The sequence below is a fragment of the Benincasa hispida genome, chromosome 10 (assembly GCF_027475165.1).
Source record: "Benincasa hispida cultivar pf3 chromosome 10, pf3_genome.v1.1, whole genome shotgun sequence".
Lineage (NCBI taxonomy): Eukaryota > Viridiplantae > Streptophyta > Magnoliopsida > Cucurbitales > Cucurbitaceae > Benincasa > Benincasa hispida.
Window position 1 is genome coordinate 40,777,628 of NC_143487.1, and position 9,867 is coordinate 40,787,494.

The window sequence follows — 9,867 nt, forward strand, 5'->3', positions numbered from 1 at the left end:
TTTCTGCTTGTTTGTTGCTCGATTCTTGTATGGGTTTGAGATGTTGAATATTATATTAATATGTTGGGTTTTTCTAAGTGCAAGTTGAAATTTTGGGTAATTTTTGGAAGTTAGGGGTAGGTTTTGGTGAGTTTTAGAAGAAGGGTGTTGGATATTATCTAGGAACCAAATTTTGTGAACTTTTTTTTTGAGAAAATCTATAATGGGTTCTAGAAGGGTATGAATAAGCGAAGCTAGCAATAGTGGGCAAGACCTCGCGCAACAACTCGACCATCCTAGGTTTAGTTCTAGGGAAACCCTAGATAGATATAATTACATTGTCTCTTCTAGGAGGTTAGATCCCGAGAGAGCACTGAGCCTAGAGGCTAACTATTACCCTCACAATACTGAACAGATCCATGAGCTAGAGTGGGAATCTTTAGTCGACCGTCCTGGCGAGGCTGTTATACCCATAGTCAAGGACTTTTATGCCAACATAGATGAGTATAACTCATTAGTTAGAGGTGTTAGGATTCCCTTTTCATCATCACGCATCAACGAAGTCTACGATTTACGTGACTTCAATGATGAGTATGACAGGATTTGCTCCGGGTAGTTCCCGGAAGAGGAGGTTATTCATACCTTGTGTGGGCCAGGAGTTTAGTGCGCTAAGTTTCGAGGGGTCGTTGTGAGGTTTAAGAGCATGGATATTTCCGTCTCTGGTTAGATTTGGCACGCCTTTTTGTGCTCTAGATTGATGTCAGTGCCTGACGAACGTTAGGAGGGACTGCGTCAAACTTCTTTATTGCCTTATTCAGGGGATGTCCATCAAAGTCGATCTAGTCATTAGGGCCTCAATCCGTCATTGTGGGTGGTGTTCCACAACCTGTAGCTTAGATCACCCGAGCCTGATTACCGATTTGTGCTAGAGGTTCAGTGTGGAGATCTCTGACGACGAGGAGAAGATGGGGGGGGGGGGGGGGGGAGAGGGAAGGGGTCATGCTCCTATCAGTAGGTCAATGGTCTTGTCCTTCCGAGGGAGAGGAGTAGACCAGCCTGATGATGATGATGACGAGGAGGACGGAGAGGATGAGCAGGCTCCAGTGATAGAGACACCCCCTTATGCTGGTCCTGAGGATCAGACCGACATTCCTATTGGAGGGGATTCCTCTACAAAGTAGGCATACAAGATGTCAGCTGAGGCACTCCAGGTAGCGAGCGAGTCACTACGAGTGAGTCAGCAGACCATCCGTCGAGCGAGGCGTATAGAGAGAATGGTAAACTTCATTGGTTGTGGCCTTTAAAGAGAACCATCACTATTATGCCAACATCGGTTTCAAGAGTGGCCTTTAAAGGGACCCAAACTCTCCTAATTTTGATTGTGGCCTGTTTCATTCTTCCTACTCTATTTTATTTCTTTTTGCGTGCCTTGGGTTATTTCTTTTCTTCTCTTTCCTTTTCCTTTTATCATTTTAGTTTTACTAATTTCTTTGTTTTGTAGATTTTCTTTTGTAGTTTTTTTTTTTTTTTTTTTTTTTTTTTTTTTTTTTTTTTTTTTTTTTTTTTTTTTTTTTACTTTGTTCCCTTTTTGGAGGCCTTTCTAGAGCCTTATCTATTTTTATGCAAGAAGAAGAGCCCAATGCCACCACCGCCGATGCGAGACATTGTTATCAGGGGAGGTTTTTTGTTCCCTTGTTTTCATTCTTCTTGAACTTTACTTAGAATACATTGTAGACAATGTATGTTTTTAAGTTGGGGGTCGGGTACTCGTTGGGTAGTTTTTCTATATATTAGCTTGAGGTCTTTGAGCATTGTGCTCGGACTATGTTGTGTACTTTTATTGCCTTGCTAGACTGTTTGCTCTGTTGTTATCAGATAGTCTACGATGCACTCTTTCTGTAATGAATCTTGCATGAAGTAACGTTAGGATTGCATGATCATGATTTTTAGCCAATTATTAAAAATCTTCTTGTCATTTGCATCTTTAAGTCATTGTTGTGCGACATTAAAGCCTTGCATGCTTAGAGTTAGGTTATCTGGTCTGTATTTATGTTGTCACCCTGAAAGGTCCACCTTTGACTTAGGAGTAACTGTCCTTGTTTTAGAGAAAAAGTAGAAAAAGAGGGAAAAAGTGGCCTATGTGTAAAGAGAGAGAGAGAGAGAGAGAGACAAAGAAAAGCAAACTAGTTGCAATTTGAAAAAATATTAAAAACAAATAGAAAAATCCAAAAAATGAGGCCTAACCGGTGTGCCTGCAAAAAAAAAAAAAAAAAAAGGTATACGTGTGTGCATGGATAGAGGTGAAAAGAACTACCTCCGCTGTGTTTTGTTAGGGCCCGTGAGATAAGAGTGATAGTTTCCCAGGGGCCGAGTGTGGAAGCTAGACCTTTAGGTAAAGGAAATGCTCTGTTATGTTTTGTTTGTGTGAGTTTATGCACCCTTGTTTAAATGTTGCCCTTTTTTCACAAGTATGGTATGTCCAAGGTCGATAACCGTACCAGATTATGGGGAAAACGAGATGAGGACCGTTTAAAAATTTTTCGAGCTGTGCAAGCTTAACTAGAAAAACTCTTGGCTCACTTATGCATGTTTAGATAGATAATATTCTTAAACTTGTGCTTCATTGATTGATCGCAATTGAATTTCGTTCTTAAGTACAACTTTTGTTTGATTTGACTGTTGAGACTGAAGTAACAACTTTTCAAATTAAGCTAGCATGTCTTTATGTGTTTTATACAATGTTTAATTGTTTGTCTCTACCTTGTTCGGGACGAGCAAGAATTAAGTTGGGGGTGTTTGATAGCTCTCAAAAAGAGCTATTATTCCTAGCTTAATTCGAGCTCAGTAATGAGTTTTATGTGTTTATTTCTCTATTTTATAGGTAACGAGTAACCATGAGGTAGAATCAGGGATTTGAAGTTGAGCGGGACTAACTTGAAACGATTTGGAGTAGATTTGAAGTCTCCAAGCTTCAATGGATGTGAAATGACCAAAATACACCCATCATCACCGTTACAACGTCGTGCAACGCTTCAGCAAGTTGTGTAGCATTGCAACAATCCTTTAGACTATCGCGACGCTACAACATTTAAGGACGGATGAGAAGCGTGCGCGCAAGTGAGCGTTGAAATGCTGCCCTGATTTTTCTATAAATGTCTCCTTTTGCTAGGTCAATTGAGTTCTGAATTGTATAGAAAAAGGCCCTAAAAATGTCGAACTCTTCATGTAGGCCGAGGAGAGGCCTTGATTTTCTCTTTTTCCTCTATGTATTCAATATCATAGGTTTGATTTATTTTTCCAGATTATGGTTTTGTATTGGATTGTATCAAAATTCTTTGTCTATGAATCAATGAGGTAATTTTTTATTAGATCTTGGACTAAATGTTCTTTGTAATTTAATGAGTTATATGTTCAATTTTGTGCTTCAATTAAGAATTGTGTTTTTCTTTAATCTCGTATGATTAGACTTGCTTTTGTGTGTTGGACTGATGAGCCTATCATGATTGCATACCCTTGCTAGTTAATTTCAGACTCACACGTACCCTTGTAATCGTCCATGCTTTGAATATACCCATGTAGCATAGATTAGATGAGTATGCTTAGGTGTATAGGTTAACCTTGAATCTTTGCATCGTACATTTAATATAGAATTAAAGAAATACTTTGATTGTTTGAACAAGTCTTTCCTGATACTTAATCAATATAGTTGAATCCTTGATTTTCATGCATGCGTTTCTAGTTCTTTATGGCTGTGAAGGACCCAATTGCATCTAGAAGCATGTAGGCTACTTAGGGCACGGTCTTTCCAACCTCAACTGCGGATTAGGACGCTTGATTTGGTTTGGATTAGTTGATTTCGGCCTTTGTAGAGATTGATTAGTTCTTATCAAATTAAGTAGCCATGTTATGCATGCATAATTCAAATATTAGTGTTGAAAATAGGGTTTTTACGCTAGGGGTATTTTTGTAATTGCTTCTAACCCTAGGGTTCTCTACAAATCTATTTATTCACCCTGTTCTCATGTATTCGGTGTATTAGTTTTATAATAATAAAAGAAAAGATCTGTACTGTGGTTTTTCTCCCTGGTCTAAGGTTTCCACGTAAATATTGTGTTTTTTCTCTATTATTATTATTTTTATCATGGTATCAGAGAAAAGGGACGAAATCCTAGCAATTATGGAAGAAAACCATCCACAATCGCCTTCCACTGGTGGATCTTCAAGTTTTAATATGCAAACCACTATTAGGGTTGCGGTTAAGGAGTGTTTTCAGGCTGTCCTACCAGACTTAATCTCCGCCGTCCGATTGCAGGCAACCAATTCTTCAGGAAACCATCTGGTTGCAACAGGATCACAGTCGTTGATCAGGAACAACCCAAGAACATCAACAGACAGAGGCGTTTCCAACGTGCAGACGACTGACGAGCTTCCGCTCCTCCTCGGATATTTGAGTTTTCGGTCCTCGATTATGGGGTTTTGTCTTCTGTCGAACCCAATTTTCCGATCGATGAAGCAGCACTGCCTAGGGTTTCATCTTCTACCTCCTTCAGAAACACGACCACACCATCGATGTACACCTAAGAAGTCGCGACAGGCCCGGTGAGTTACTCCGTCCGGTAAGGAGAGAAAAATCTCTCTGATTCTGTTCTCGGTTCATTTGACTAGAGGGATGAGAGATTTTCCGGCAACCATCTTGAGCAGCGCAGCCGACCGGGGCCCTCTCATTTATCGGCGATCTCTCAACCAGCTACCAGTGCCCCGCCGGTGACCATGGTGACTTAGTTTTTCAGCCGGTTGTAGTTCAGTTCATTACTTCGATGATGTGAGACATTGGTTAGCCTTTTTGCATCAGCAGATTTCAGATACAATGTTGGCACAACTTCCCAACCGCCTACTGGTCAAGAGAATCCGGTAAACTCGTTATCTATTTTGCCCAATACAAATTACTTAACTGGTTCAGTGGGCAATTCTGCAAGAGTTCTGGTTGGAGAAAAACTGAATGGGGAGAATTACTTCTCATAGTCTCAGTCAATTCCAATGGCTCTAGAAGATAGGCACAAATTCAGATATCTGATAGGAGAAATTCCGCAACCCATCCCAGGTAATCCTCAAGAAAGAATCTGGAAAGGGGAGGACTCTTTGATACAGTCTACTCTTATCAACAGTATGGAGCCCCAGATTGGCCAGCCTCTTCTATATGCAGCAACTGCAAGAGATATCTAGGAGGCAACCAAAGACTTGTACTCACAACGACAAAACGCATCCCGGTTGTACACTTTACATAAACAAGTCCATGGATGCAAGAAAGGAAACATGACTGTTATGTCTTACTTCAATAAGCTGTTAGTTTTTTGGCAAGAAATGGATTTTTGCCGGGATATTATCTAGAACTGCGCACAGGATAGGGCACAGTATTTGAAGCTTGAAGAGGCAGATCGGGTTTATGTGTTTTTGGCCAAATTAAACCCAAAATATGATAGTGTTCGAAGTCGCTTATTGGGTTAACGACCTATTCGTCTCTCCGAGAGGTGTGTTTCGAGATTCATCTAGAAGAAGACCGATCACAGGCTATGAACAGTCCAGTGATAGCCTCTGTTGATGCATCAGCATTTGTCTCAAAGGCGTCCAATTTCGACAGTGACAAAAAGCCCATACCTGTCTGTGAGCACTGTATGAAGTCGTGGCATACGAAGAACCAATGTTGGAAGCTGCACGGCAGGCCCCCAAACAGTAAGAAACGATAGTCCCATGATAGATCAAACTCCGGACGTACTTCTGTAAGTGATCTTGTTACTGAAAATTCACAGCATCAGTCATTAGCCCATAGTAAGACCAATGTGAATGCCGTCGGAGTAAGTGCCATTGCTCAATCAGGTACATTCTCAGCTCTTGGTCTTGTTAGCATTAATGGAAAGAAACCCTGGATCGTAGATTCAGGGGCCATAGATCATCTCACTAATTCTTTAGAATTATTTGTTACTTATTGCCCGAGTGCGGGTTATGAATGTATCAGAATTGCAGATGGGTTTTTTGTCGCAGTTGCATGAAAAGGGAATACTTTTCCTCTTGATGGTTTTATTTTATGTGATACTCTTCATGTGCCACAAATATCATATAATCTTTTACCGGTCAGTAAAATTACAAGAGATTTGAACTGTAAAGCTATTTTTTCACCAGACTCTGTTGTGTTTCAGGATTAGAAGTCGGGGATGACGATTGGCACTGCCCGGCATGATAGGGGGCTCTACTTTCTTTCTGACAGGACTTTTTCTAGGGAGGATCACACCACTGGTTTTATGTTCATCATGGAGTAGCCGTGTGCTTATACTCCTCAACAAAATGGAGTAGCCAAGCGTAAAAATCGCCATCTGGTGGAAGTTTCCCTGTCTTTAATGTTGTCTGCTACTCTTCCATCCTACCTATGGGGAGATGCCATTCTTACAACAGCTCACCTCATCAACCGTATGCCTTCTCGTGTCCTTGACTTTCATAATCCCTAAGACCTTTTCAAAGAATCTTTTCCGGCTACTCGTCTGATTTTCGATGTACCCCTCCGAGTCTTCGGCTGTGTCGCTTTTATCCACTCTCATGGCCCAAATCGCACAAAATTTCACCCTCGTGCTAAAAAATGTGTCTTTGTTAGGTATCCCTTTCATCAACATGGATATAAATGCTATCATCCATCCTCTAGAAAATATTTTGTCTCCATGGATATTACCTTTGTTGAAGACCAACCTTTCTTTCCCGTTAGTCATCTTCAAGGGGAGAGTCCAAGTGAAGAGTCTAACTGGTCCACCTATGCTATTCCCTTAGGGGATTCCACTATGATCCCTTCCACTAGTTCTGAGAGAGCCTGCCCTGTTCTCCCTACCAACCAGCTTCCTTGGATAACCTACTATAGGAAGAATCATTGAAAGGAAGAATTGCCACCTGTTAATTCGTCAGCTCAGGTCCTCTCTCGACCTTCTGATAGCACTAAGAAAAGGTACTCACTCATGTGCAAAGTACTCTATGCACAGCTACTTGACATATAATAACTTGTCTTCCGAGTTTAAAGCATTTACCACTAGCTTGGACACCATAATAATTCCAAGCAATATCTGTGAAGCCATGGAGAACTCTGAATGGAAATTGGCTGTTATGGAAGAAATGAGGGCGCTTGAGAAAAATGGCTCATGAGAATAGGTGCTTTTATTAGAAGGACACAAGACAGTTCGTTGCAAATGGGTTTTCACTTTAAAATATAAATAAGATGGGACGATTGATCGGTATAAGGCCAAACTTATTGCTAAAGGTTTTACCCAGACTTAAGAGTTGATTATTCTGAAACATTATCTCCTGTAGCTAAACTCAATACTATTCGTGTGTTGTTGTCAATTGTTGTTAACAAAGATTGGCCACTGTATCAATTGGACGTTAAAAATGTGTTCCTTAATGGTGAACTTGAAGAGGAGGTCTATATGAGCCCGCCTTCTGGATTTGAAAGTCAGTTCAAGCACAAGGTTTGCAGACTGAAGAAATCCTTATATAGACTGAAATAATCCCCAAAGGCTTGGTTCGATAGGTTTACTACATTTGTTAAGGCACAAAGTTACAACTAAGGGCACTCAGATCATACACTATTTACAAAACGATCTATTTTCAGGAAGGTTTTTGTTCTCATAGTGTATGTTGATGATATTGTTTTGTCCAATGATGATGAGAGTGAGATCATGAGGCTTAAAATGAGAATGGCCAAAGAATTTGAAATTAAAGACCTTGGTAATCTGAGATACTTCCTGGGAATGGAGGTAGCTTGATCAAGAGAAGGTATTTCAGTATCGCAAAGAAAATATACACTTGATTTACTCAAAGAGACAGACATGACTGGATATAAACCTGTTGACACACCTGTGGAGTATAATGCAAAACTTAGTGTTACAAACAACGGGGTTCTTGTGAGGAAAGAAAGGTACCAAAGGTTGGTTGGAAAGCTGATCTACCTATCCCATACCAGATCAGACATTTCATATGCAGTAAGCATGTGAGCCAGTTTATGCAAGCTCCTATGAGGAACATATGAATGTAGTTGAGCATATCCTTCGATATTTGAAGGGAACCCCCGGTAAAGGCATAATGTTTAAAAAAATCTGGGAAAAGAACGATTGAAGCCTATACAGATTCTGATTGGGCAAGCTCTGTTATTGATAGAAAGTCAACTTCTGGATATTGTACCTTTTTCTGGGGTAACCTTGTCAGTTGGCGAACTAAGAAACAGGGAGTAGTGGCGAGGAGTAGTGTTGAAGCTGAGTACAGGGCAATGAATTTGGGAATATATGAAGAAATCTGGTTAAATAAGGTGTTGACTGATCTTTACCAAGACAGTGAGCTTCCAATGAAGTTGTTCTGTGATAATAAAGCTGCAATAACATTGCGACCAACCAATTCAGCATGACAGAACCAAACATATAGGGATTGACCGATACTTCATTAAAGAAAGACTGGATAACGGGAGCATTTGTATTCCCTATATTCTGTCTAATCAACAAGTGGCAGATGTTCTCACCAAGGAGCTGCTTAGATCAAATTTTGACTATTGTCTCAGCAAGTTGGGTCTTATCAACATTTATGCACCAACTTGAGGGGGAGTGTTGAAAATAGGGTTTTTACTCTAGGGGTATTTTTGTAATTGCCTCTAACCCTAAGGTTCTCTACAAGTCTATTTATTCACCCTGTTCTCATGTATTCAGTATATTAGTTTTATAATAATAAAAGAAAAGATTTGTACCGTGGTTTTTCTCCCTGATCTAGGGTTTCCACGTAAATATTGTGTTTTTTCTTTGTTATTATTATTTTCATCAATTAGATATTTGGCATATAACAATGACTTAATTTACATCGAATGAGCACTTTATCTTAAAACTAAACGAGTCCTTTATCATTCCATATATCCCTTGCAATTTACTTTTCTTGCATCTTTATAAATCAAAACCAAAACCCTGTTTTTACCGTTTTTTGCACAGTCAAATCTAACATAAAAATAAATTAATTCTTCGCTTCTCTATGGTTTGACCCCGCACTTACCACCGTTGCTACATTTTAGTAGTAATAGGAGTATTTCGGTGATATTATAAATTTTCTTTTAACCAGACTCGAGTTTTAATTAACACGTAGGATTTCTGGCTTTGCTAGTCGTCGTTGTGTTTCACTGGATCTTTTTGTTGGTAAGTTTTGGCAATTTTGCTTGTGTTAGTGTGCCCATTAGATGGGTGTAAATTTTGGAGCCAAGGATTAATTTGCCTTCATTTTATTTTGGGTTCTTAGCCGACGTTCACTAGAAGTGGATGTTGACCGAGGGGAGATTTTTTAGATTGGAATCTTAAGGACTTTTATTGAGTGGGCTTCGTTGGGTAATTTGATTAGTGATGGTTGAATTAGATTTCATGTGTTTTCAAAGGTTGAAATTTAATATCGTGTTTTGTGTTAAAGGGACTGAAATAAGAGTTTTATTATTGGCGATTGTTCGCTTAGATTAGCATCCAAATCTAGCTCGAGGTAAGTAATTAACTATTGGAACTTTCCACGTGCCAACAAATATAGTTATGATTTATTGAGAATTGTTGTTAACTGGATGCTCATATATGCCTTCTTTGTTATGAGGATTTAAAAGATTAGATGCACAAGGAGATATTTGAGTGCTAGTATGAATTGATATGTTATTATTCTATGAGATTCTATTTGATCAGAGGATGATGATATGTTTGTTTATGTTATAAAGCCATGTTATGATACCTTTGTTGTTGCAATAGTAATAGCGTCCTCACTGTTATTTAAATATCCACTAGAGGTTGTGTTTCCTTCGGATTTACTAGAGGTGGTGTTTCCTTCGGTTTCCATCAGAGGTTGTGT